Below are 25,964 nucleotides of genomic sequence, written 5' to 3'. Positions count from 1 at the left end.
GATACAAAGAAATCTTTCATCTGGTATAAGACAGTTCATTTGATTTTTGAGGATCTTGTTAAGGTATCTTTGAAGAAAAATAGTCTTGCCTCAAATTAGCAAAGTGAACTGCTTCATTTGTAAAATGTGAAGTTTGCAAGATTCATAATTTTTTTTTCTAAGCTGTGCTACATCTTACAGAATTGTAGGGGTTGGAAGGGACCTCCAGAGATCATCGAGTCCAACCCCCCTGCCAAAGCAGGTTCCCTACAGCAGGTCGCACAGGTAGGCATCCAGGCAGGTCTTGAACATCTCCACAGAAGGAGACTCCACCACCTCCCTGGGCAGCCTGTTCCAGTGCTCCGTCACCTCACTGTAAAGAAGTTCTTGCGCACATTTGTGCAGAACTTCCTATGCTGCAGTTTCCGGCCGTTTCCCCTTGTCCTGTCTCCACTCACCACTGAAAAGAGTCCGGCCTCACCATTCTGCCCCCCACACCTCAGATATTTATAGACCTGGATCAGGTCCCCTCTCAGTCTCCTTTTCTCAAGGCTGAACAGACCCAGTTCACTCAGCCTTTCTTCATAGGAGAGATGCTCCAGGCCCTTCACCATCTTTGTGGCCCTCCGCTGGACTCTTTCCAAGAGATCCCTGTCTTTTTTGTACTGGGGAGCCCAGAACTGGACACAGCACTGCAGATCTTCCTGTGAAATACAATTCTGAGAATTATTGTGAATTTGAAAAGGATACTGTTGCTACTAAATTCTGATTTATAATGAAAAAAATCAGTGATCTTTGCTGCATATTTGAGTAATCACCATATTTTCATGTATAGAGAAGTGTATTACAAGTTATTTAATACTCTACAAGATGAGTAATTTTTGTTTCTTGTCCTACAAATGTTGGCAATAAAAAAAATTGTAATACATTACAATCAGCTTTTAGAAAGTGGCTTGTATTGAAATATTTCTCTGACAAACCTTATCCAAACACCGCCTCAAATGATTAAGCTGTGTGCATGTTTTTTTCTATTCCAGCAGTGCTCTGAGCAAGGTCAGTTAAATTGGATTCCTTAAGGTCTGAGATCTGATTGACTCCAAGGAGAGAGGATATTCCATGATTCTATAAAAAAGTCTCACCTTCAATTTTTCACACAAGTAGCAGGGTTAGGAAGAATGTGAACAAGGCTAACTAACTCACAGTGCCCCAGCTACTGATAAAACAACTTTCTGTCTTCTGCTGCATTTCAGACTACTACAAATACACAGCATTAGTGTTATCAACACTTCTAGAATTATTACATTTTCAATAAAAACTGCTGATAATACACTTTAAAGAGCAATTTAGTGGTTTGCAATTCTACTTTTAAATATTGCACTAATTGATTGGAATCAAATACAGTTTTCCCTCTGTGACTCAGGTAGGTAAGATTAACTTATGTTCACTGAGGATAACATATTTCTTAATGAGAACTAGAAAGAGCAAGCAGTTTTCGAATAAAATAGTTGTTTTCAATTTGGTATTGTTCAGTATGGATTCTTTAGCAGTAACAGATTTGTTTCCACACAACTCAGACCCAGAAAATCTTGTCACTGAGGAATTCAGCATAAAATGCCATTCTATCTGAACTATTCTATTTTGTTTGCTGCCCCTTCTGCCAAGTTTTGGTGTTTGCATCCAATTCACAAGAGCATGCTGAATGCCAAAGCATGTTTTTTGTTGTTGTTGTTTGTTTATTTTCTGTTTTTTTGTTCGTTTGTTTTGAGGAGATGAAATGATTACACTCTAGCTAGCCCTACAGCTACAGCTTAAGGCAGCCTCTGAAACAATAAAATCAACTTCACTGTGAGAAAAAGAGCAGAAATTCAAATACAAAAGAAAGATAAATGTACTTCTCCTTTGAACTTCAGAGTCTTGCTTTCTTTTATTATGCTGATTTTGTATATTTTGGTAGGTATAAACGGTGTTAGATAATGTGCAACATCTGATTAGTGATCATTATCTGAGCATAGCATTAAGATAAAGTGCTGCTTAACAGAGATATCTCTTTTTGCTTTTTCATTTTTCCATTTAAAAGGGCACTTCCATTTAAATCATATTAACACATGTTAATAACTTTTACTGATTCAGGTCTATTACTGACAATTCAGCATAAGAAACCCAACTCTATCTTATTTCATTCTGCTTCAATGACTTGGTAAGTCTTCTGTCACCGATTGTTTGTGTTTTTATTGGTGTTTCTCTCACCAGGATTTGTTTTCAGACGCAATTAATTAGAAAAGAAAATTGTGTGCTCCCTCTTTATTAAGAACATTATTATCATTCTTTCAAATGATAATTCAGCAATCCATTCTGATTAAATTAAGGAATAGAGAGTGCATTTGTCACATAGATTGAACGTATGCTTATTCCGTCTTAAAGCTAGATTGTCCCATTTCCAATACTGTCTAAATTCAATATTGCTGTTGTGGCTAAACAACTGAGATAAACCACAGGAGAGCCATAATCACCAAAATAAGATAAATAAAAAGAGAAAATTACTATACTTTTTATACTGAGATGCATGAAATCTAGACCATAACATGGTAAAATTAAAATAGAAATAATGAAAAAATAAACTCAGATTAAAAATTTTGATGAACATCATGAATAATTTTTGTAACTTGTTTTACAAGTGTGACAGTAAAAAAACATATAATTGTAATACATTAACATCACTTTTTAGATCAGGTTCTCTAGGGCCCTAGGATCAATTATCTCTAAGGAAAGAGGATATTATGTGATTTACAGACCTATGTGAACTCCTTCTTACTAACAAAGAAATATGGGTTATTAGCATTTAAATTTTTCATTTCTTTGTTTTTGTATTTTACACTGTGAACACAAAACCTCTTTTGATGAGTAGCACTTTTCTCTTAATGAATTCTCACCAAAAATCTGTGTAGACTATTAACACAGAGATGTTCAAGGCCAGGTTGGATGGGGCTTTGAGCAACCTGGTCTAGTGGGAGGTGTCCCTGCCTATAGCAGGGGGTTGGAACTAGGTGATCTTAGAAGTCCTTTCCAACCCAAACCATTCTATGATTCAAAGATTCTACGATTCATTCACAAATACATTATGTGTACTCACTGTTGGGAGTCATTCACTTATCATGACTTATGTTTTCTTGTTGTGTAATTCATACAGAGATGTAATAAGTTGGACTTGGAAATGTTTGCAAAGAGAGAAATTGGAGAAAATTTTAGTTCAGCTGTCTTCTTAAGCCAACAGGTAAACCTAGAATGAAAAATCAACATCATAACAAATATTTGCATATCAAAAATTACCCAGCTACAATCAAAATTGCATCAGTGATTCATGTGCTTTCTCACTCAGAGCAAATCATGTCTGCAATACAGTTAGTTTACCTTAATTATTTAATTAGTCAAGAGGAAAACGGAAAGAACTATCAAGAAATATCTGAAAAATTGTTTTTATTGTAGAAATAATGTAATAGCCATGATTTTACAATGATAAAAGTGAAACAGGATTCATAGAGAATGTCTCTTTTTTTTAACATTACCAAATGTTATTTCTAAATGATATGCATTCCTTAAACTTACTTTAATTGCATAAGATAATCTCCAGCACAACTTCTCTAAGTGAACCAGGATAGTGCTGCTCCCTGCAGTGTTGTATCTTGGAAGTGGAGATTTTACTTTCAATTCTTCAGTCATGCAGAGCTCTATAGAGTTGTTATTCCAACAGAAATCAATGTTAAGTGCACTTTCAATTTTAGTTTTCTTGTGTCTACCTTTTCTTTGTCATTTGTCCTGAACATTCAAATCAATAATTTAAGCTTTTATTCTACTAGAATTGATTTCATTTTTCTTTGAAGTTTGCTGAGCTGTTAAAATGATGAATTTAGATATAGTGATTGTACAAATATTTGTCTGAATTTTTTAAGTTCCCACAGGTCTGCAAAATTAGATTTGTGACACAAAGGATGCCTACATTTTAAGGTACTACAAATGGTAGGGGAAATTATCCCTACTGTATTAAGCATTTTGTTCATATTTACATGAACATTGGAAATAACAATTTAGAATACATCAAAATGCTACCAATATGGTATCATGTATATTCTACGTAAGAATAGGACAGTGGGATATTCACAGCTCCTTAACAGTTTTTCCAAGCATTTATTTTTCATATGCAAATGTAACTGATTTGCATGATAGTTATATAATTTCACAATGATAATGCCTGGCTATAATTGATTGATTTTCTTCCATAACACAGAAACTGTGCACAGAGTCAAATCTTTCTTGACAGTTGAGGGGTTATCATCTTTCTGCACTAGGAAAGGATGAGAGCAGGCTTTAAAAGAAAATATTGATTTTTGAAAAGTCTGTTCAGGATTTCACTGTTGAAATGGGTGTAATTTAAAAATACAGGCACTCTCAGACCTAGAGGAAAATAGGCAGTATTCAAAATAGATAAGCTCTTCAGAAAAAAATAATTAAGTCTATAATATCTCAGGATTCTCTTGTATGATAAATTTATGCCCCAGTATGTCCCTGAGTCTTTTTATTTTTTTTCAGAAAAGCATACCATCACACAATATATGTCCTTCTCTAGTGCAAAAACATCAAATTTGATCCCATAGCCTAGCATTTGATCTTCAACATAGTGGAAATACTAATGTCAGGAAAAGATAAACAAAAGGTTAAAGAAATATTTTGCATTTTTGTTAAAACAAAGACTACATTAGAACTAAAAGAAATATAGCGCAACTAACAGACCAAAGTCATTATTATGGTTTAAGCAGAAAGAAAACATTTAACAAAGTTCTGACTTAAAGAAAATGAGTAAAAACTGAATCAAAACAGATAAGGAGTCATATTATTTGGCAAAGATCCGGTCAAAACTTGTTAGCATCTAGTCTGGAAAACACAGCTTCTGTTGTACGGTCCCAGACAATGAATACCAACCATTTAAAAAGCAAAACAAAACAAAACAAAAACCAGAGAGATGGAAAGAATGCACAACATGCCTGAATCCTTTCTGCATTTTAAAAAGATGTATATTCATTTTCATAACACCATCAATCACCAGTACAAAACAGAAAATGAGAACAAGAGATCTAAGCCTTAAAGCTCATGATGCTGATGAAAAGCTTTGTTTTTCATTCTGATTGCACATAATGTAAGTTGAACTGATGGTTAAATTCCTACAGAACTAGTACTTAATGTTTAAATTTCTTCCACTTGAACACTGATTAAAGATACAAAAAGATTCTCTGAAAGTCTTAGGAACAACTCAAATGAGCAAAAGAACAAATATTTATTATTCAGCTTGGTAGCCAAATACTTACATAATCTACGGTTTAAGAGGATTGTTAAATCTGACCAAAATTCTGGAAAATTTTCAGTAAAAATATACTTTTATTTCCATGTAGGTACTCTCTAATAAGTTGTCTGAGTTTTGAGAGGCAAATTTCAAAGATAATGACAGGAATGAAGAACAAATAGAAAGTTTTGTTTTGTTTTGTTTTGTTTGTAGTTGTCTTTTTTTTTCTAAATAATGCATTAATAGAAATATACTTTTTTCCAGCTCCCAAGCCCTTTCTATATACTTGCTCATTTAAAGTCTTCTAATTTTCCTGAAATTACAACTGCATTGTTATAAGTGACAATTTCAAATGACTAACTGAAAACGTACTGACACATTAAGTATATTCCCAATTATATGATTGTATTTCTAGCACATGATGAACTAAATGACATTTTTTTCCATTGTCTGTTATTGCATGAACTACAGTGGGATAATTATAAAAAAAAACCAGTGTTGTCTGTAGGTATCCCTTGCCAGAAAGATGAAACAGGCTATGATTCATCATTGATAACAAAAGCAAGTAAAAATACAGAGACTGTATAAGTTTATAGCTGTACTCCTCCCAGGTATCAAATATGAACTTCAATATCTTTTTAAAATTGAATTAACATGTTTTTGGTGAGGGAGTAAACAAACAGTAACTACAGCAACTAACCCTGCCTGGAGCATGGCATAGCCCATCATTGCCACTGTTCCTTAGACCATTAGCACAGCTCAGGGTGAGAACTGAGGCAGACAAAGCAGCTTCCTTTGCCTGAGATTTAACGTAAATATGAGACGCATTAGAGGGATAGAATGAAAAACACAGTTCTTCAAACTCTTCCTTTCTATAGACATCTCTGTGATGGACTTCTGCCTGGATGTGAGTCCAGGCACAAATCATACTGATTTTCATTTTCCCTTCTTACTCAGGACAGGCTAAAAGTCTTCTCCTTTCCATAAATAAGGCTCTTTGGGGTAGGAAAAAACAAATGAGAGGATGAGAAAATTCTCCCTTAGAATGTAGTTTTTCCATGGGTTTTACATGGGTAAAATGAAAGAGATTTATTTGGAGAAGATAAGTATGAACCTCCTGAATCAAGTGCCATCATAAGTATAGTTCTAAGATATAAACTTTTGGAAAACATTCCTTCCAGGCAGAGAGAGGATTTGAACTATGATCACCCTACTTCAGGTGAATGCGCTAACTATAGAGTACTAAGAAATGTGGGTGTGAAGAGAAGAAGGTCAGTTCTTCCTCTGTCTCTTGTATGAAGTTCTGAGTTTGCCAGGTGGAATTTTAAGCATAGTGGTCTCACCCTAATGGGTCATTCTCTCACTCCCCCTCCTCAAAATTTTAGAGGGAGAAAATATGATGAAAAAAGGCTCATGGCTGCGATGTGCAGAATCAAACTCTATAACCACAAAGTAGTTATAAAGCAGGTATGGTTTATTCAGTGCTGCGCAGACACTGGGTGCAAGGGGGATAGATCTGCCTACCTTGCACACCGTCTGGAAAAATCGTGCTACAGATATAGGCTGAACTAATACATAATCAATAGTTTTCCTGGAATTCGAATACACATTCATTACACCCCCGAAGGTTCATTAGCATGCAGACCCTCCTCTCTTGTGCATGCGTAGTGGGTAGTGGGATGAATATTTGTCGCCTTCCTTGTGAAGGCTTCTGACTTTTCTTGCTGTAAACTCCTGGCCTTTGGGGGGGCCATCCCCCCAAATCGGTTTCTTGTTGCCCTGTGGACATCTAATCACCTCCCTGCCAAATGTCCTCAGGCTGTTCTCAAACCCTTATCTTTATGGCCTTCATCCCCCTCACTATCTCAGACCCAGTGTTTGCCATCCTTTGTTTTCTAATGAGATCTACATTCTTGTTTCTATAAACTATCTCTAACTATTCCCCTTCACCCCCCTTATTCTCAGTCACTGTGAAGCCTTCTTGCCTTTTTACTTTCACTCATGGTCCCATCTCACCTTTCAGCTGGAGCTGGGGGCAGGGAGATGACTTACCAGTTATGATCATGGGCAAAACAGACTAAGCATAGGAACATTAGTATAATTTATTTCCAACTACTAGCAGCCTAGAGCAGTGAGAACTAAAAGGAAATTACAGACTTCTTCCTTCCATCTACTCTCTTTTACCTGCTGCCCCTGTGAAGAACAGGGAATGGGGAATTGGGGCTGCAGTCAGCCCATGGCACTCCATCTCTGCTGCTCCTTCATTCTTTTCATTCAGCTCCACATTCTTTTTGTGTTGGGGTCCCCAGACTTGGATGCAGTACTCCAACTTAGTCTTCAAGAGGGCAGAACAGAGGGAGGCAATCAATCACCTCTCTCTTGCTGCTGGCCACCCCTTTTCTGATGGATCCCAGGATACCACTGGCCTTCTGGGCTGGAAGTGCATGCTGCTGGTTCCTCTTATGTTTTTCATCAACCAGAATTTCTAACTCCTTGCTCTCAAGGAGTTCTCTCAAATTTCCTATCTTTAATTGTAAAGATTTTCAATGCAATATCCATCACAGCCTTAGTAATTTTTTTTTAAGATCTCACAAATATCAAGATCCTATTTCTTATTCGAATGAATATTTTGTCATTTAAAGCCTTTTATTTTTTTTACACATTAGTCTGATGACAACATACATATTTTGGGTCCCCAGGTTGAGCAAAGCTCAGTCTCCTAAATGAAATGAAGATATTGAGTTCCCTGAGTTGGTCACTACAGCGATGTTACTGAAAGCCCTTGCACTGAAGGGAAGAATAAATTGCACATGTCTTAGCATGTCTAATTCACAATAAACTTAGTAAAACTTGTGAAATTAAATTTTCAGCAGCAATGTTAGCAAGATCTCATCACTGCTGTGCTTTGAAAGCTGGAACATGATGGATTGAGAATATCATAATGCACTGAAATTGAATACAAAGATCGAGCCAATAGCAGAGATGGAATTTTAGGTCAGGGCCTGACATGGAAACCCAAAACTCAGATGCTGCTATCTGATCTCTGCATGGCACAATGGACCACTAACATTTTTCGAGACTGTGAGTCGGTAGTGAAGGGCAAAGGGACAGTGCATGAGTTTATATGAAAAAAACCCATATCCTAAGTATGTTAGTCTTGCCTGGAGTCATCTTCAATCCTCTACCTTAAGCCTCTGAATAAAAACAAAGTAACAGCAAGGCAAGATCAGATTTCTAATTACAAGATTGGAAAATACAAATTAGTATTTTGTGACCATGGAAACACACATATCATTTGATCCAGGAGCTCAATTGAGACATCCTGGACACTTCTCTTGTTATTTGTCCTACACAGCAGCCTTTTGTTTTGTACGAGTTATGCCCAGAGTTCAACAACACCATCCTCGGATATAATTTCTGATTTCTCACATTTCTTGTGTTCGGTATTCAACAGACTTGAGTAAGATTTATGATTTAAGCTGATGAGTTTTGTTTTCTGTGAAGGAAGAGCAATCTTCTTTCATAAAGGGAATAAAAACTTATCTGAGGCCCACAAGAAGACTAAAGAAAGCCTATATGACATCGATAATTTGTACAGTAGAAGCTCTATAGTGCCAGATTGGGACCATTTTATTTTTTACCTTTTAAAGAAAACAAGGGTGAAATCCAGCATCAAGCCTCATTCCATGTTGACTTTCAGCTATATGCTCAGAAAAATGAATTTATTAAAATACAATCACAGAACAGTTGAGTTTGTATCCTATATTTATACTCAAAATCAAATATTGGGTTAATAAAGGAAAATTACTGAAAGTTGGAAGCATGCCAGTACTGATCATTTGTGGTTTCACCCAATTGAGATTTAACTGCAAAAGAAATTATTGCAGACTATGGTCTCCCATCCATTCCAACATAAATATTAAAATTGCAAATTCTTTTTAAAGCTTTGACAGAGATTAAAGCCTATCAATATCAGCAAAAGAGATAATGCTTTTCAAATGAAACTCATATTCAAAGCAGTCCTCAAGAAATTAGAAGTCTTCATTAATACTGTATGCAATTCCCATGAGAGCTCCCTCACTGACAGGAATTTTTACTAAAATTCATGGCTGATGAAGAGTGTGCCAGGGGATGGGATTCTGGCCAAATAGCAAAGAATGTAAACAGTTGGCTTTTCCTAGTCATTTCTGTGTTCTAAAAGGCAACTTCTGCAGGTGTAAAATCTCCTTTATCTCTTGCAGAGAAAAACAAAGAGTGCTTAAGTGTAGGTACTAAGAAATTTTACAGAAGACATCTTAAACAGGACATATGATCATCACAGGAGTTTCTTAGATGTCTTGAGGCAGTGGTTCCTGCCTGTTTTCTGTTACTGAAGTTTTGGATCCCTTTCAGTCCTCCTCTGGTTTTCTACTTTTGTTCCCTCTGTGCTTTTATCTTTTTTTCCACCTCTGTACAATCAAATAAACTTTCTTCTTCAGCATCAAGCTGGAGGCACCTCACAGGACAGATGGTATCGAACATCAAATCTCTCCTCTTTGGCCATGTTCCCCTCCTTTGCTTCTCGTAATACCTACAGTAGGGATAAGAAATGAGGGTGTTATATCACAGAGAATCAGCCTGTTGCAGTGACCACTGGCTTTTCCCAGGACTCTTTCCACCACTTGCCATTTCTAGCCCAGTAGGCAGCCTCCTCTTTAACACCAGTCTAAACTTCTCAGTGTGTCCAGGTAACAATTGTTTACCTCATATGCCGTTGTCATGCTCAGTTTTACTGAATTACCTCTGACGTTTTAACTGCTACTGATTTTCCTCCTGATTTTTATGTATGGGAGGACAATTTTCTTAGCATCCTCTTGCAGTTGAATTCCTCCATGTGAGCAGAAGTATTAAAAGTTTTCAATGTTACAAGAAAAATGAAACCACCTCTGTGATCTCTACTTAACATCCTATGTCATCTATCTGATCTGTTATTTGTACTATGGTATCAGAAGCTGTTAATTCTTTGTGAAAGTCATGTTGAAGATTGTCTTTCATTCTCAACCCAAGCTCGTCTAACCTGATATTAATCATAGAGATACTTTCTGAAAACTGCTTGTCAGCACTTCAAATTTACACTGAAGATGAGAAGATAAATGGAAATCATTGGTTACAAACATCAGAATTTTTAATGTGGTTCCTTAGGTACAATAGGAAAAGTACAATAAACACCTCAAAAGCAGACAATAATCTCTCTAAGTTGTAACTTCATTCTTGTGTGATGGAACTGGCTCCTACCAGAACCATAACTTTTAGTGTTCCTGAGATCACTCCAGCATATTCGAGAACAGGCTGTATTGCAGCATGTGAAGTAATTGCTGCTACAAAGAATTAATTCTGCTTGTCAGAGATCCTCAGACAGATTCAACTGAAGCAGCTCTTTCTCTGATCATGCTTCCAGACATTTTTATTTTCAGAAGTGTTTATTTTTAACTATGTGAAAAGAAACCCCAGGAAATACCTACTAAAAGAGTATGAGCTGCCTGCTGGGTTAAACCGCAACATAAAAAAAGCAGTCATTTTATTTTTTTATTTTTTTTTTATTTTTTTTTAATTTATAAAAAAGGAAATGCAGACTGTGAATTAGAAGATATATATAGGGTCACAAAAAACAAGGTCTCAATCCCATATTCTTGCCCTCTGATGAGTTCCTAAAGTTTTCACTCAAAAGCTGGCAGAGAGGCAAGGAAGATAATTGTGATTTGCCTGGAATTACAAACTAAACTGATGTGTAGAACTCTGCAGATCATGGAAGTCTTCACCGTACAGCTGTGCAAGGATCAGCTCTCTTCTTCTATAAAGCATTTATATCTATCCCAGATGTATTTTAACAAGTCTTTCTACAATTGTGGAAATTTGACGACTTTATTAGTATGCTCAAGACTCTCGTAATTTTGACACATGACAATGTTTTCATTGTCTTAACAGCTCACTGTAACCAATAAATGAATGTTGACACGTTGACATTTATGAGAGTTAGTTAAGTGCCTGATAAAACTGTAGGTCGTCAAGATGACCTGTAATAATTTAACTGATATGAACCCTAGAGAAAACTAAATTTATGGTTATATTTTCATCTCCAATTTTCTCTGAAGAAGTAATTCACTAACAGTCTCTTACAGTGTCAAATGGTATCACTTCTGCTTCTTGGTACAGAAATTGAAGTACGGGAATAAGTAAAATTAAACTCAATTTAATATACATTGATCTGAAATTAATTCAGTCTTTTGTTCAAATACATGCTTTAATAAACTTAAGTTCTTCATATTTACACAATGAAATAATTTCTTTTTAATACTGAAAAAAAAAAAACCAGAACAGTCTGATACTGCCGATTTGCACAAATGTAAGTGCAATAGACATAACTCTAGTCCTGCATTATTTGTGTTGTAAGATTGCTGTGGCTCTAGGCAATTTTAATAACTTCACTGAGTTCATAGGACCATTCAAACAGGCACTGATGTGGAAATGCAATATGAAATCTGACAAGCAGGAGCTGCTTATACTGGTCTACAATTATTCAAAGTCCATTGATTTCAGCAGTTACCCCTGATTCATACTAGTTTTGATTAGTGAAGAATCAGTCTTCATAAGTTTGCTGCAAGTGTATGTATTTTCAAAACATTCAATAAATTTCTCTTATTGCAGAAATGTAAGATAGTCATTAGAATCATCTGAGCAAGCTAGATATTTATATCAATTATGAAGAAAATTGAAGCGTACTATCTTAATTTTTTAATTACTTCTTTGGATGAAGCAGTCAGATTATATGAACCTGTGAAGTTCTTGACAAGATGTCTGCACTAAACATTCTTTTCAATTAAGTAGTTTCATTGGAAAATGCATCAAAAATTTCATGCAGTGTTCACTGAAAAACAGTCTGAGTCACCACTATCAAAACAAGCAAACACAACATGCTGTGAAAAGTTGAATCCTGTTTAATCTGACAAGTGACAGGATGATGATTCCTTAATGCCTTTTTCATTCTCATAAAGATGACCTTTTTATGTAATTTAGCCTGAACTCACACAAATTTAAAATAAATACCCTATTCTCCCAATATTCCATAATATTTTAGCATTTCACTTTTTTTAGTATAGATGAGGAATTAGGAGTTTTTCAGGTCTCAAATCCCAGGAATAATTATGGAGCAGTTAGATGTGAAGCTACCTAATTGTTCACTTGTTCTACAAGTGCTTATACATTTGCATTTCCTCTAAGCCCAAGCATCTTGTAAACTCCCTATATACTAACACTACAGTGGGGATAATAACCAGCTGGCAACTGGTTGTGAGAGGGATTACCATCACAACCTTCAGCAAGAGTAGGTCACCCCTTCCCAGTGTGCTGGGAACTGATCAGGGTACCAGTTGTACCAGTTAAGCTGTATCTCTTCAACTTCCTTCTAACACTGCTCTGCCATCACCCCTTGAATGTGCTCCAGTGCAAGTGTTGAGTCTGATCCGGGCATTTAAAATTCTCCATCTTTCTGCTGAAAAGCTTGTACAGTTCAGACTTCCACCCCAGGCAAAGTAGCCTCTACCATTTAACAGCATACTTCTTGGTAAACACAGTGGAATCATCCTTTCCAATACAGAAGAGGGCATGAATCACTTTGGTGGCCTTTAGATGTCTTCAAAATCATGAACAGAACAAGAACAGCATGAATAGGACCAGGAGATTTTTAACAGTTTTATGGGCAAATATCCCAAAGTCTGAATATATCCTTGGAACATTTTGGCAAAAGACATGTGTTTTCATTTTAGTTCACAGATGAAAGGAAAACACTTATTATTGCTGCAGGGAATTATTTCTTAATTACATTGAGTCAAAAGTAGAGTGTTTGTGTTCTTAGTCTTTCTTAAAAATGTGTCAAAGATGGCTTAGTGTTGACACAATGTAAAAGGGCTTGGAACTGAGGTTGGATTACAGCATGAAAGGAGCTGTTCTTTCTTCGATGGTAAACGTCAGGCAATCCCTGCTCTACATGAATTCCTTACCTTCTTATTTCAGCCTCAGCAAAGCTCCACTTTGCTGCAAGCTAGATGTCTTGTAATATACTACTTAGAGACAACACCACCCACTTGCATGATCCTGATGCTGCCAAGAGCACAAATGGACTGCGAGGGATTCTTGGCGCTAGTAAGCAGGTAGGGAGTGAAGTATCTGAAAGCAGTTTCTAATTACCAACCTTGACTCCTCTCTATAATGAGACTGTCCTTCAGCCTCTCAGCAAGCATCTCTGGACTAATACTGTCTTTCATACCTTAATTTTGGTGTGTCAGGTTAGCAGAAGACCAATACAGCCTGCTTGCAAAAGAAGATGCTCTTGTATTTTATAGTCAGCGTGTGTAATTGTGTTTTAGTAAATGGCTAAGTTACCTGGAATTATGTCATTCGGGAATCACTTTAATTCTGTTATTCCCATCATTCCTTCCATTTGCTGACAAATTGGAAGCACAACACTTTTACATTCTGCCTAAGTCATGCCCAAGTCATGGGACTAACCATGTAATCTTCCAGAAGACAGAATCCACACTTCCTAAATATATTTTTGGAAGGTAAGTAGAAAGAATACGAGGAAATGAGAGTGGGGGAAATGGACTCAGGTTCAGATGGAGAATAGAGAATTGGGAGGCTTTTGTTCATTCTTCAAATCTGAAGAGAGGAACCAAGAATCTCATGGCCTGGCAACAGAAGAATTAATTAATAGGCTCATCTCTGGGAAAAGAAACATTGCAGCCTCAGGTAGCCCCACACTACCTGAGATGCAGAGACTGTCCCCAGGGATATTTTGAATTTAAATGCTCACCAGAAGCTGTCTTTCTCTTACTATCATTAAAATAAAAAGGTACTGTACTTAGAATAAAAAAAGGGGCAGAAGAGCTTAAAATTGTCTCAATAAAAATGAAATATTGAAACAGTTACATCAAAACTGCAGCTACAAAAAACAAGTTGAGTCCAAGAGAAATATTCACAATTGACATAAAGCACTACCTGACAGCATATTTCCATGAGTCTAATGTCTGCAGTACTTGAGGGATTATACCTGGGTAAAGAAGAAGTAGAAGAAATTGAAAGAGTAAATAGGAAGCTTAGAAGAGCAAAGGAAGGAAAGGAAGTAGCTTCTAGCTACTTTCAAATCAACATTTGCAGTACTCCATCAGAACTTTGTACAAATCACTTACGTGTTTGTCTAGAGAAATAACATGAATCCATTTAATCTGTTAGGGTACAATTTCACAGGAAGTCCAAAGCAGAATATTTTTCTGCACAATCTGAACTTATAACCCATACTGAATATTGTTTGTCTTTCTCCCTGCCTTCCAAAATATACCCAACCTAACAGGATGAAGAGGATAGCTAGTTGTTTAAAGCAGAATATTGGTTTTAAGGAAATGCAGTAAACACCCATAGTTTAAACCCTAGAAGTTCTGGGAACTCCTGGTTGAGTACTGGGAACATTGGTGGTTAATTGGTCAATCTATGGTATCAGGTTTTGATATGGAAAAGATGACATGCAGAATTTCAAAAATGATGTGAAAAATTGCACATATGAAGCCTCAAGTATCTGGCAGATTAGGTTTCCACCAGAATGTGTGGAAAACTGAAACCTGCAGGTGGTAATCTAATCACAAATTAGAAGATGCCTAGAAAATGTTTGGTTAGAGGTGGATTATTCTTGTGTTCCTGGCTTATGTCTCATCACAGACCTGAGAATTTGGAAGTCTTAACTAGGGACAAACCATATAAGCTACATATAAATATCTATACTTAAAATAGATCTCAGACTTTCAAAGTTTAGAAAGAATTTCATTGAAAAGAATTTACTGTTACAAACTGATAGTGAAGAACAGAATGAATAAAATGGAGATTGAATGGAACAGATCATATTTTATGGAAATTAAGTACTGCTGCAGAAGATAAAAAGTAATAACTACTGTATGACATTAAATTGCATTGATTTGTCCTTTAAGCTCAATGCAGAAGAAACTTTTTGTAGCATTACCTGCTCACAGAATAGTAACTGAGCTTATTTCATGGCAGGTTATGTTGACAATTATCACCACTCCCAAAAAAAGAGAGTAAGCAGTGCATACGGGCTGGTTAATAACCTTCATTCTGGTCCCTCTGACTAAGTTCCTGAACACTGAAAGCAGCAGGTACTGCCTGTCAGTCAGCAGGGTTTAACCCAGCTTGGTTTACCCAATTGTTTTATTTCTTCTGCATCTTCAAGGGTACTTCTAAATGTAGCACATTTAGAAAATGTTTTATGCTGCAATCAAGTCTCTTATTAATTAATTCATAGAACCATAGAATCACAAGGTTGGAAACAACCTATAAAATCATCTCCTCATCACCATTGCCACCACTGGCACTAAACCATATCATGCAGCACGTTGTTCAGACGCCTCTTGAACACTGTGAGGGACGGTGACTCCACCACCTCCCTGAGTAGCCATTGCAGTGCCTGACCACTCTCTGAGAGAAAATTCCCTCATTTTATATATTAAATGCTTGCCAAATCACTAGGAATTTCATCAGAAAAGGAATAATCTTTTTTTTTTCTTCTTTAAAACAGATATGTATCTTCATGTAACATAAGTGGAGAGCTAAGGCAAGAGTAATACTGATTGCTCTTCTAAATTTGAGGTAGTAACTTTCTGTCTGTCTGTCACTCATCGCTATGGAAATAAGAGTTATTATATACGGTCAATAAAATCTTCCTAGTGTCTGTTAAGCAAACATTTTCCCACATGGAATAGAGCTTTGGAATGATTTGTTTTTCCTTTTTTAAGCCTTTTGAAGATGTCTGCCAACATGTTTGTTTCTCTCTTTGTTTATGTCTCCTTATGCAGAAGCTTTCCTGCTTCTTGCAGCACCAAAAGCATGTGCACCTATTTCTTAAGACTACACCAAGCAATGGCAAGCCCTTCTGCAGCTGTATCCATTCTTCCTCAAGAACTCATCTAGGATTGTCTGGGCAGATGCCAAATATTTAGAATAACAAAGTTCTGGAGTTTCACTGGTAGTGCACCCTCAGTGAGATTTGGTCAGTGCAGACCATCTTTCTGGTGAACTGCTAAGCTCGCAGTTAGAACCTAAGAAATGAGGGGAGATGGTAGGAAGAATGGAGTAGCACTCTGGGAAATAACGTTAAACATCTTCTAATTGACTATGATCAATTTATCAAAAAAACAATCTGTCCTTAAGACATTTACATTACATGAAAACACAAATATGTTATTTTCTTAATTTTTAGATTTTCTTGTCAAAATCTAGATATCAACAGGGTGGGTGATATCCAAATGCTTTCTTTAAAATACAAGCTTCAAGCTTAGGTATTTCAAAGCTGATCTTTGTCAGAACAAGGTTTGGAACATCTATTTGTTCTCCTTGGGTGTACCTGTATGACTAAATAAATTGAGCCAGGGATCATTCTGCATTCCCAAGGTGTAAGTCAGCTTGGCCTTGGACTGCTGCATGCTTCTTGTTCTCTCCAAGTCACATGGTTCACACTGCTTTCTGGGACAACCCCTGGCGTGTGCTCTTAATCAGGGTGGATTTAGGCATTGTCTAGGAGAGCTATCACTGCAGCAGCCTTTGCTACAGGAGAACAACAGACCAGCCAACTTGGTGTCATCTGCAAACTTGAGGGTGCACTCAATGCCCTCATCCAGGTCATCAATAAGGATACTGAAGAGGACAGGCCACAGTACTGACACCTGGGGAACACCAATCATGACTGGCCTCCAGCTGGATTTAATTCCATTCACCACCACTCTCTGGGCCTGGCCCTCCAGCCAGTTCCTTACGCAGCCAAGAGTGTACATCACATATTCAGTATATGCTGTAGCCTTTATGCCACAATACTTAATGAATGTAATCCAGTGTCACTCCTCAAAATACAGGACACTCCCTGATTTCATCCAGAGCATTTTGGGTCTGCAACATTAACATAAATTTGCTGAGATTACTGGCATTTCTTAATTTCATAAGTTACATTAGTTCATCTATATCATTTGGGAGTTGCTATTATTAATCCTGACCTTTCCTGTATAAGGGAATTTTAAAAATGAGTATTATTTTTAGCTTCAGCTCATATTTCTGTGAGATGGACAGCTATATTGAATATAATGTGAAACAAACACATAGTTATGTATTACTTACACTCTGATGAGTGTATACTGATTCAGCCTTGAGAAGATCAGTCCAAGAATACAGTCTGCTGCTCACTGCACCAAATGAAACTGGTAGCCAAAATGATGAAGCAGAGCCAATTTTGCATTCATGTATTCAAAACAAAACTGAAATCCATTATATACTTAATAAAGTCAATATTTTTATTTGATGCAAATACACATATGTATGTCTTATTTACAATGTAAATAAAACAGTCTGATTTTCTTATTTTTATCCCTGGAAAACATCTACTGACATTCAGAAAGTATGCAGTATGAGGCATGAGGGTTTTGTCTGTTTCTAGCGTTAACTATGGAGTCATAGAACCATGTATTTTGGAAGGGAACTCATGACATCATTTTGGCCTTTTCCCTGCTCAAAGCACGCACAGCTTCAAAGTTAGATGAGGCCATTTCCAGAAAAGTTTTGAATGTCTCAAAGAGTGATAAATATTTGAAGAGTCAAGGGACAAGAATTTGTTCATCATTTTTTATTACTGACCAACATTTGTATTGTTCTTCTGGCTTCAAATCCTATGATGACCCCTTCTTATGTACATTTATGAATTCTCCCTTCTGAACAGTTCAATCACCCAGATTGATAATTTTTTGTCTGCATTACCTTGAGATTACTCTTTTGTAGTCATCATGTAGACTTGATAGAAGAGACGATGCCATGAAGAAGTCTTTAAAACACATTCTTTATAAATTATTCCTCCCCACGACAACAATCAAATGTTGACTGGGAAAAACAAAAACAAAAACAAAAACAAACAAACAAACAAAAAAACCCTACAGAATTCTGTTCTGGTTTATTTATTTATTTGGTTGGTTGGTTTTTTATGTCTGTATATGCCATTTCCAGAACGCCATAGATGAATATTTGGCATAATGCTCTGGTTAGAAAGCTTTACTACTGATGCTGCTGCATGTATAAAATATGGCATCAGAATAGTTATGTATACACTGATGAAAAATAAACCAAGGCTAGAGGTATCACAGAATCATAGAATCATAGAATCACAGAATGGCCCGTGTTGGAAGGGACTTCAAGGGTCATCAAGCTCTAACCCACCTGCCACAGTCAGGGCCACCAACCTCCATATCTGATAGTAAACCAGGCTGCCCAGGGCCCCATCCAACTTGGCTTTGAATGCCTCTGGAGATGGGACATCCACAGGCTCTCTGGGCAGCCTGTTCCAGCACCTTACCATTCTCTTGGTAAAGAACTTCCTCCTGATACCCAAACAAAATCTTCCTTCCTTCAACTTAAAAGCATTTCCCTTTGTTCTGCCATTTTCTACCCTTTCAAAGAGTTGATTCCTATCCTGTTTGTAGGCTCTCTTTAGCTACTGGAAGGCCAAAATGAGGTCATCCCTCAGCCTTCTCTTCTCCAGGCTGAACAAGCCCAGCTCCCTCAGCCTGACTTTGTAGGGGAGGTGCTCCAGTCCCCTGATCATTTTTGTAGCCCTCCTCTGGACTCTCTCTAGCAGGTCCCCATCCTTCTTGGATTGGAGGCCCCAGACCTGGATGCAGAACTCTATATGAGGCCTCATGAGAGGAGAGAGGGACAATCACCTCCCTCTCCCTGCTGGCCACCCCTCTTCTGATGGAGCCTAGGATTCCATTTGCTTTCCAAGCTGCAAGAGCACACTGCTGGCTCAAGCTATATTAAAAGTATAATATATTTAAGTTATATTAAGGTATACTGAACACCAACTAGTTATACCTAAATGAAGTTAATTTCATTTTCAGTTACATTCTTGAAGGAAAAATAGACATTGACATTTTCTTTGCAGAAAAGCGTAACACTTTGATGTCTTGCTCCAGGTATAGGTTGAGGGTAAAGAGTGCCAAGCAAATATAGTTGCCTTCCCACTAGCTATCAAAGGCCTGATTTAGGGCAGAACTTGAAAGAAAGATTTGTTTTTCCCACTGCCTATCATCTTTGAACAAAAATCTCAGTTTTCCCACCCATAGTGGATGGAGTCTAGCTATTCACTACTGAACAACTAACTCTGGATTTTGTTATGGAGGCAACATTGAGACCTGGTAGTATAATCCCTTTTTGGCTGAGATCTAGAGGAAGCAGATCAGCTCAAATGTAGGAGGCAATAGAGGTAGCATGAAGGACTAAGTGGAGAAAGCCAGCTGGCAGATCCCAATAAATAGACAGGTTGCTTGACTACGTGGCTTTCAAGGTAAAGGAGTGCAAATACAGTATTTGATAGACTCTGCCATGGATTGGCAGAGTCTATCAAATAGTAGACTCTGCTCTGACTGGCAGAGCGCAGAGGGTCATCGTTGGTGTTGTAGAGTCTGGCTGGAGACCTGTAACCAGCGGTGTCCCCCAGGGGTCTGTGCTGGGTCCGGTCTTGTTCAACATCTTCATCAATGACCTTGATGAGGGGATAGTGGCCACCCTCAGCAAGTTTGCTGATGATACGAAGTTGGGAGGATTGGCTGACACGCCTGAAGGCCGTGCTGCCATTCAGCAAGACCTGGACAGGCTGGAGAGCTGGGCAGAAAAAAAATGGATGAGGTTTAACAAAAGCAAGTGTAGCGTCTTGCATCTGGGGAGGAATAATTGCATGCAGCGGTACAGGTTGGGGGATGAGCTGCTGGAGGGGAGCTCTGCAGAGAGGGACCTGGGTGTCCTGGTGGACAACAGGTTGGCCATGAGCCAGCAGTGTGCCCTCGTGGCCAAGAGGGCCAATGGCATCCTGGGGTGCATTAAAAAGAGCGTGGCCAGCAGGTCGAGGGAGGTGATCCTCCCCCTCTACTCTGCCCTGGTAAGGCCTCATGTGGAGCACTGCGTCCAGTTCTGGGCTCCCCAGTACAAAAAAGACAGGGATATCTTGGAAAGAGTCCAGTGGAGGGCCACAAAGATGGTGAAGGGTCTGGAGCATCTCTCCTATAGGATGGAAAGGCTGAGTGAACTGGGTCTGTTCAGCCTTGAGAAAAGGAGACTGAGAGGGGACCTGATCCAGGTCTATAAATATCTGAGGTGTGGGGGGCAGAATGGCGAGGCCGGACTCTTTTCAGTGGTGAGTGGAGACAGGACAAGGGGAAACGGCCGGAAACTGCAGCATAGGAAGTTCTGCACAAATGTGCGCAAGAACTTCTTTACAGTGAGGTGACGGAGCACTGGAACAGGCTGCCCAGGGAGGTGGTGGAGTCTCCTTCTGTGGAGATGTTCAAGACCTGCCTGGATGCCTACCTGTGCGACCTGCTGTAGGGAACCTGCTTTGGCAGGGGGGTTGGACTTGATGATCTCTGGAGGTCCCTTCCAACCCCTACAATTCTGTGATTCTGTGACTTGCTGTAGTCATTATAACTGCACAGTGTGGATGTAAAATTAAACCCTGATACTAAGCACAAGAAATATCCTGCCTCATAGAATTCTGCTGTACAGCCAGCAAAATACTAATTTTTTACCTACGTTTGCAACTATACAAATGTGAGGCATGGAGAAAAATATCTGGGCAAGCTGAAACAGATATGAGAAGATGAGAGTGCATAAGGGAGAGCAAGAGCATGTTTGGATTGCATATACATACACACAGAAGAAGATTTTCTTTGTCCTACATGAACAGGAGCAGAGTTCTGTTTGAACCAAAAGCAAAGCATTTATCTGTAACACTCTGGAAATAAAATTCTCAGCTACAGGCAGACATGATTAACGCTCGACTCAAGAAATTCCATAGTCAGGGCACAGAGTATGCAAATGGGAACTGCAGACAGCTGCCTGTCAAAGGAAGCATAAAATTGCCAGGAAATGTCTGAGATTGGTAAAAACAGACATACAAACAAACAAAACCATTCTTTATGGTTCCTTCTCTCAGAACAATCAAGAATCAAAGGACATTAGTGTTCAGCAAGTAGTTTTCTTTGCCAAACCATGCTAAATCTAGAGCTGCTCAGCAGGTATTGCATTTATTGAACCAATTCTTTTGCACTTGATATATTAGCTACATCAATTGCCAGATGCAGCCCTTAGGAACAAAGAGATTTCTTCTGAGGAGTGATTGCTAACAAAGAGGGAATGCCACCAATGGTCATTAGTCTTAGGACGTGGAGGAGGAGAGAGAACTCAAAGTTCATTTTCAGTAGGCAAAAAGATAGGCTAAACATCTGACAGTGAAATATCTTTCCATATTAAATAACAGTGGATTTTAAAACAAAGTGTTTTATCAAAAGCACAGAATGCCAAATTCCTCTGTGTACTTCAACATGTAGAAGTGGATGTTTCTGTACTGCTCTATATACAACTTTTGTGCATCTGAGAGTTGAACAGATGTGGTAAGAAACAAAAAGGTGGAGATGCTCAATGGAAGACATCAGCTAATGCAAACTGATCATCTGAGAAATAACTGTGTCAACTAAGAAGTAAATTACTATAAACTGACGGTCTGAGTCATTGTACTTGTCACAGTTTTTAGAAAACCCTTCTCACCGCTGTTCTGCAGCTTTCAGGAATGAATGGAGGAAAAGCAGTCTAGACGCTAGAGCAAAAAGAGATCAGGATGGATGGCTGTTCTACATCTTTTTTTTTCAGCTAGACTGAAGTTACCCAAAATCAAAGAAATGCGACAAATTAATTACAGTTCTCAGAGAGGACAGAAGAGTATTCCCTGGCCAACTCCAAGCTAGTTCTCTATTAGCTCCAGCTCCAATCACATTACAGATTCATAGAGTCACAGAATCACATAATCATAGGTATTGGAAGGGACCTCTGGTGATCACCTGGTCCACCCTCTCCTATACACACACTAAAGTCGGTTCCATACTGTAGGTTGTACATTCTCAAAGTTGTTCCAGCTAGGAGCGACAAATAGAGAACTTGAGAATGACAGTGGGGCCCAAGTAAATGCTTGGTTTTGAAGGGCATGTTGTCTCCTTTTTATTGCATGCTAATTCTTGAGTTGATGCTTAACAAGGTATCAGCTAGTGTTTATGATGGAAAGGAAAATTAGCAAGTTCCAAAGTAGAAATGTATGAATCCAAAGTGTGCTATTTAAGCAAATGGGATTCTAATTTTACTAAATTAAGCTTTCAAGAGAAAGGATTTTTGTCTAAACATTCTCATGTGTCCACTTTGATCTCATGAATTAAGCCAAATTCCAGTAGTAAAAGTTGAGTGAAAGGCTTCAATGACAGAACTTCTGCATTGCAGAGTAGTTTAGATTTTGAGACTGCTAAATAGAATAGAGATGATTAAAAAGAAAACCAGAGACCCTAACTTTCCCTTAGCACTTTGAGTATTAACAAGCACATTTGTAGGGACAGCTATTGAAGAGATCATTACATCATAATTAGATTTTGAATTCCACATTTTTCTAATGCTACAAACCAAGAAAGGATTTCAGTGCCAGTTTAACATCATGTATTTAGAATTAAGATATAGTAACACTTAGATGTTAGCCAGAAGATTATGAGGTTTTGAGCAGAGCTTTTTCAGATGGGTTTGAGAAAGTTATGTAAATATAGCTGTAAGACTGAGGCATCGTGTTCCAAGTCAGCTAAATGGAAATGTGCATGGACAAACCCTAACGTGTAGGAGTCTAAAAAGGAAGTGCTGACCCAAGTTTAACTATAGTGATGTGAAGAATACCGCACTAATGTATCATTTCCATATGTATTATAATTCTGCAGCCACAGATTTTCTTAAAGAAAACAGCTGCAGTGCTGTTTCTTCTCAAAATTAAAAGGCTGAAAGATTATTCAGATCTCAAAATCAGAGTATCACAAAAACAAATCTTTATGAAGACTGTCATTATGATAACTATTTGTTCTTTCTTCTTTCTAAAAAGATTTTTAAACTTCAAGTTTTGTTGTGATGATTACTTTCAATAGCCCATTGCAACGTTTTCAATTGTCCATCTATTTTTTTTTACAGAACAAGAGCAAGTTTTCTAAAGTGTAGTAAGAAAAGGGAGCCAACTCAGTTAATGGCATATCTCATGCTCAAATAGGTCAAAATACCTTACCTCTGCATCAGCTATCAAGTTAAAAGAAAAAGAAATTGTTGATTAATGTTCACACACACTAAGGGATAGATGTAGTCAGTAATGTATTTCAGGTTTGTCTGATTTTCAGGGGGGGAATGTTTAGGAAATGTGCTTCAGCTTTCTTCTGATTTGGACAACCATATTGCTTCTGAAGAAGCTAAAGTGTACAGGAATACTTGTTTTTCATTTCACTGTGGTCTGGATGAAAGGGGATATACACTTCGGTAAGGAGTTCAACTTGCTGATCTTTGTAAGTCCCTTTCAACTTGGGATATTCTGTGATTCCATTATTATATAATTCTATAAGCCTGGACATTATTCCAGGCCCACTACATTAGATGTAGTGTTTCAGTGATGAAATTTCAGCTGTCAGATTCAGATCAACAAAGTTTCAGTTATCTTGGAATCATAGAATCATCTGGGTTGGAAGACACATTAAAGATCACCAAGTCCAAACATCAGTCTTACCTACTGAGTTCTGTAAAAAAGCCATGTCCCTAAGTCTACACACATCATATAACCCTCCAGGGATGGGGCCTCTAACATTGCTTGGAGCAGCTCATTCACTACTTGGCCATCATCTACATAAAGCAGTTCTTCCTAATATACAGTTTTAGATTGTATATTGTGTACAATATTAGATTGTATATGACCAATATGAATTGGTGCAGCTTAGACTTTTTCTTCCTGTTAGAATTTTCAGTATTTTGATTTTTGTGTCACTTCTCTTGCACTTGCAGCACCGAAGTTTCTCTAGTGATTTGAAACCTCATATGACAAATATGTCTGGTCAACATGATGGAGAAGGCTTGTAGAAAGGGAAAAAAACAGCAGCCTGTAGCTTGTGCTCATGTCACTTCATGTAGATCTGCTCCATGGAGGACACATATCTATTTTCTTCATCTTCTCTTTTCAAGCTAGAAGGATTCACTCGAGACATGTTTATTGATTTCTTCTTATATCTGTGAGTGTTTGAAAAATAATTCTGTTCTCACAAGGTGAGAGCTTCATAAAGATTGTAATTTTTGCTGCACTAGAACAACTGAATTAATTGCATTTACCTACCAGATAATAGAGAGGAAGATCATGGTATGTATACAAAGAACTTAGATTCATATGTTTAACAAGAAAAATAACAAAAGTCACTGTATTTGAAGAGGTTCACTGACAAAAATGAACCTTACTAACTTAAATTCTTTGATTAAACACAGGTTGTTCTGCTATTTTTAGTCAATTTCCACAGTGCCTATCAGAACAACATTTACATCTAATGATAGTAATATAGTGCTTTTTTTTCTATTTAGTTTTGAATGTTTTATTTTTACAGTATATTACATATATTACATATAGGTTTGGAATATTGTATAACTATCATATAAGAGCTTCATACCTCACAGAAGACTGGGCAGAAATTATTGTTATCTCCTTTCTGTAGGTGGAGAATTCAAAGTGGTGATAACACTTCTCACAGAGCTAGGATTATCAGAAATGGGCTTTCCATTACTCCCAGTCTAATGTGATCATTCTGCCTTTATGAGAAAGCATGGTAACTGAAGCACCAAAGAATCTTTGCCTTACAAGAGGTAAATCACAGTGCCTATTTTTAGTGTCAGGAACTCTGGTCCCTGGAAACCTATCACAAGATTCGTAGAGCATAGATCATTTTTCATTGTACTATGAGAAAAACTGTCTCCCCTTTAAAGCCCCTATGATGACTTGCATTCATAGCAATCTGCAGAGGTAAAAAGCAGAAGTGGTTTCGTTCTGTCTGCTGTACACCTCTGTTCACAGAGTGTTATGCTGAGAGAGAGTTGGAGCATACAAGATTGAATATGAGTTGCAGAGATTATGGGTGAAGAGCAAGGACATTTTCAGCAGTTGCTACCTGCAGTGGAAACTGTAACACAGGGAGATCATCTGAAAGCTCCTCTTTGATCAGTCATGTTCAATCTTCAGCCCATGGCTCAGTACAGCTAATAATGCAGCCCAATGCATGATCATGTCACCAATGTCATCACAGTGGCAGCCCTTCATTGCTGTAAGGCATGGCCTTGGTTGTGCACCCATCATTCACTAACAGCAAAAACGTTTGTGTTATTAACACTGTCTCAGCTGAAACCAGAACCCAGGGAGTGGACATTGCAGCTGTAACTCCACCCATCTCACCTGCTTCACACACAAAGTGAAACCCATGTGTATTACATGTTGTGAGCACTTGTGCCACTTAGTAAAATACAGTAATTTCCAATAATAATAATAATTTCAACCACCTAATGGCATCATGAAAGAGAACAGACCTGTCCTCCCTCTTCCCCCCCAAAAAAGGATGAAGAAAGAATGTTTAACAAAAAAAAAAAAAAAAAAAAAAAAAAGTACACCTGAGTATTTTTTTTGTTGTGACACATGATCTGTCTGGCCTTTTTT

The sequence above is a fragment of the Lagopus leucura genome, unplaced genomic scaffold, assembly GCF_019238085.1.
Source record: "Lagopus leucura isolate 7727_CA_CO unplaced genomic scaffold, USGS_WTPT01 Super-Scaffold_100014, whole genome shotgun sequence".
Lineage (NCBI taxonomy): Eukaryota > Metazoa > Chordata > Aves > Galliformes > Phasianidae > Lagopus > Lagopus leucura.
This window is presented reverse-complemented; position numbering follows the sequence as displayed.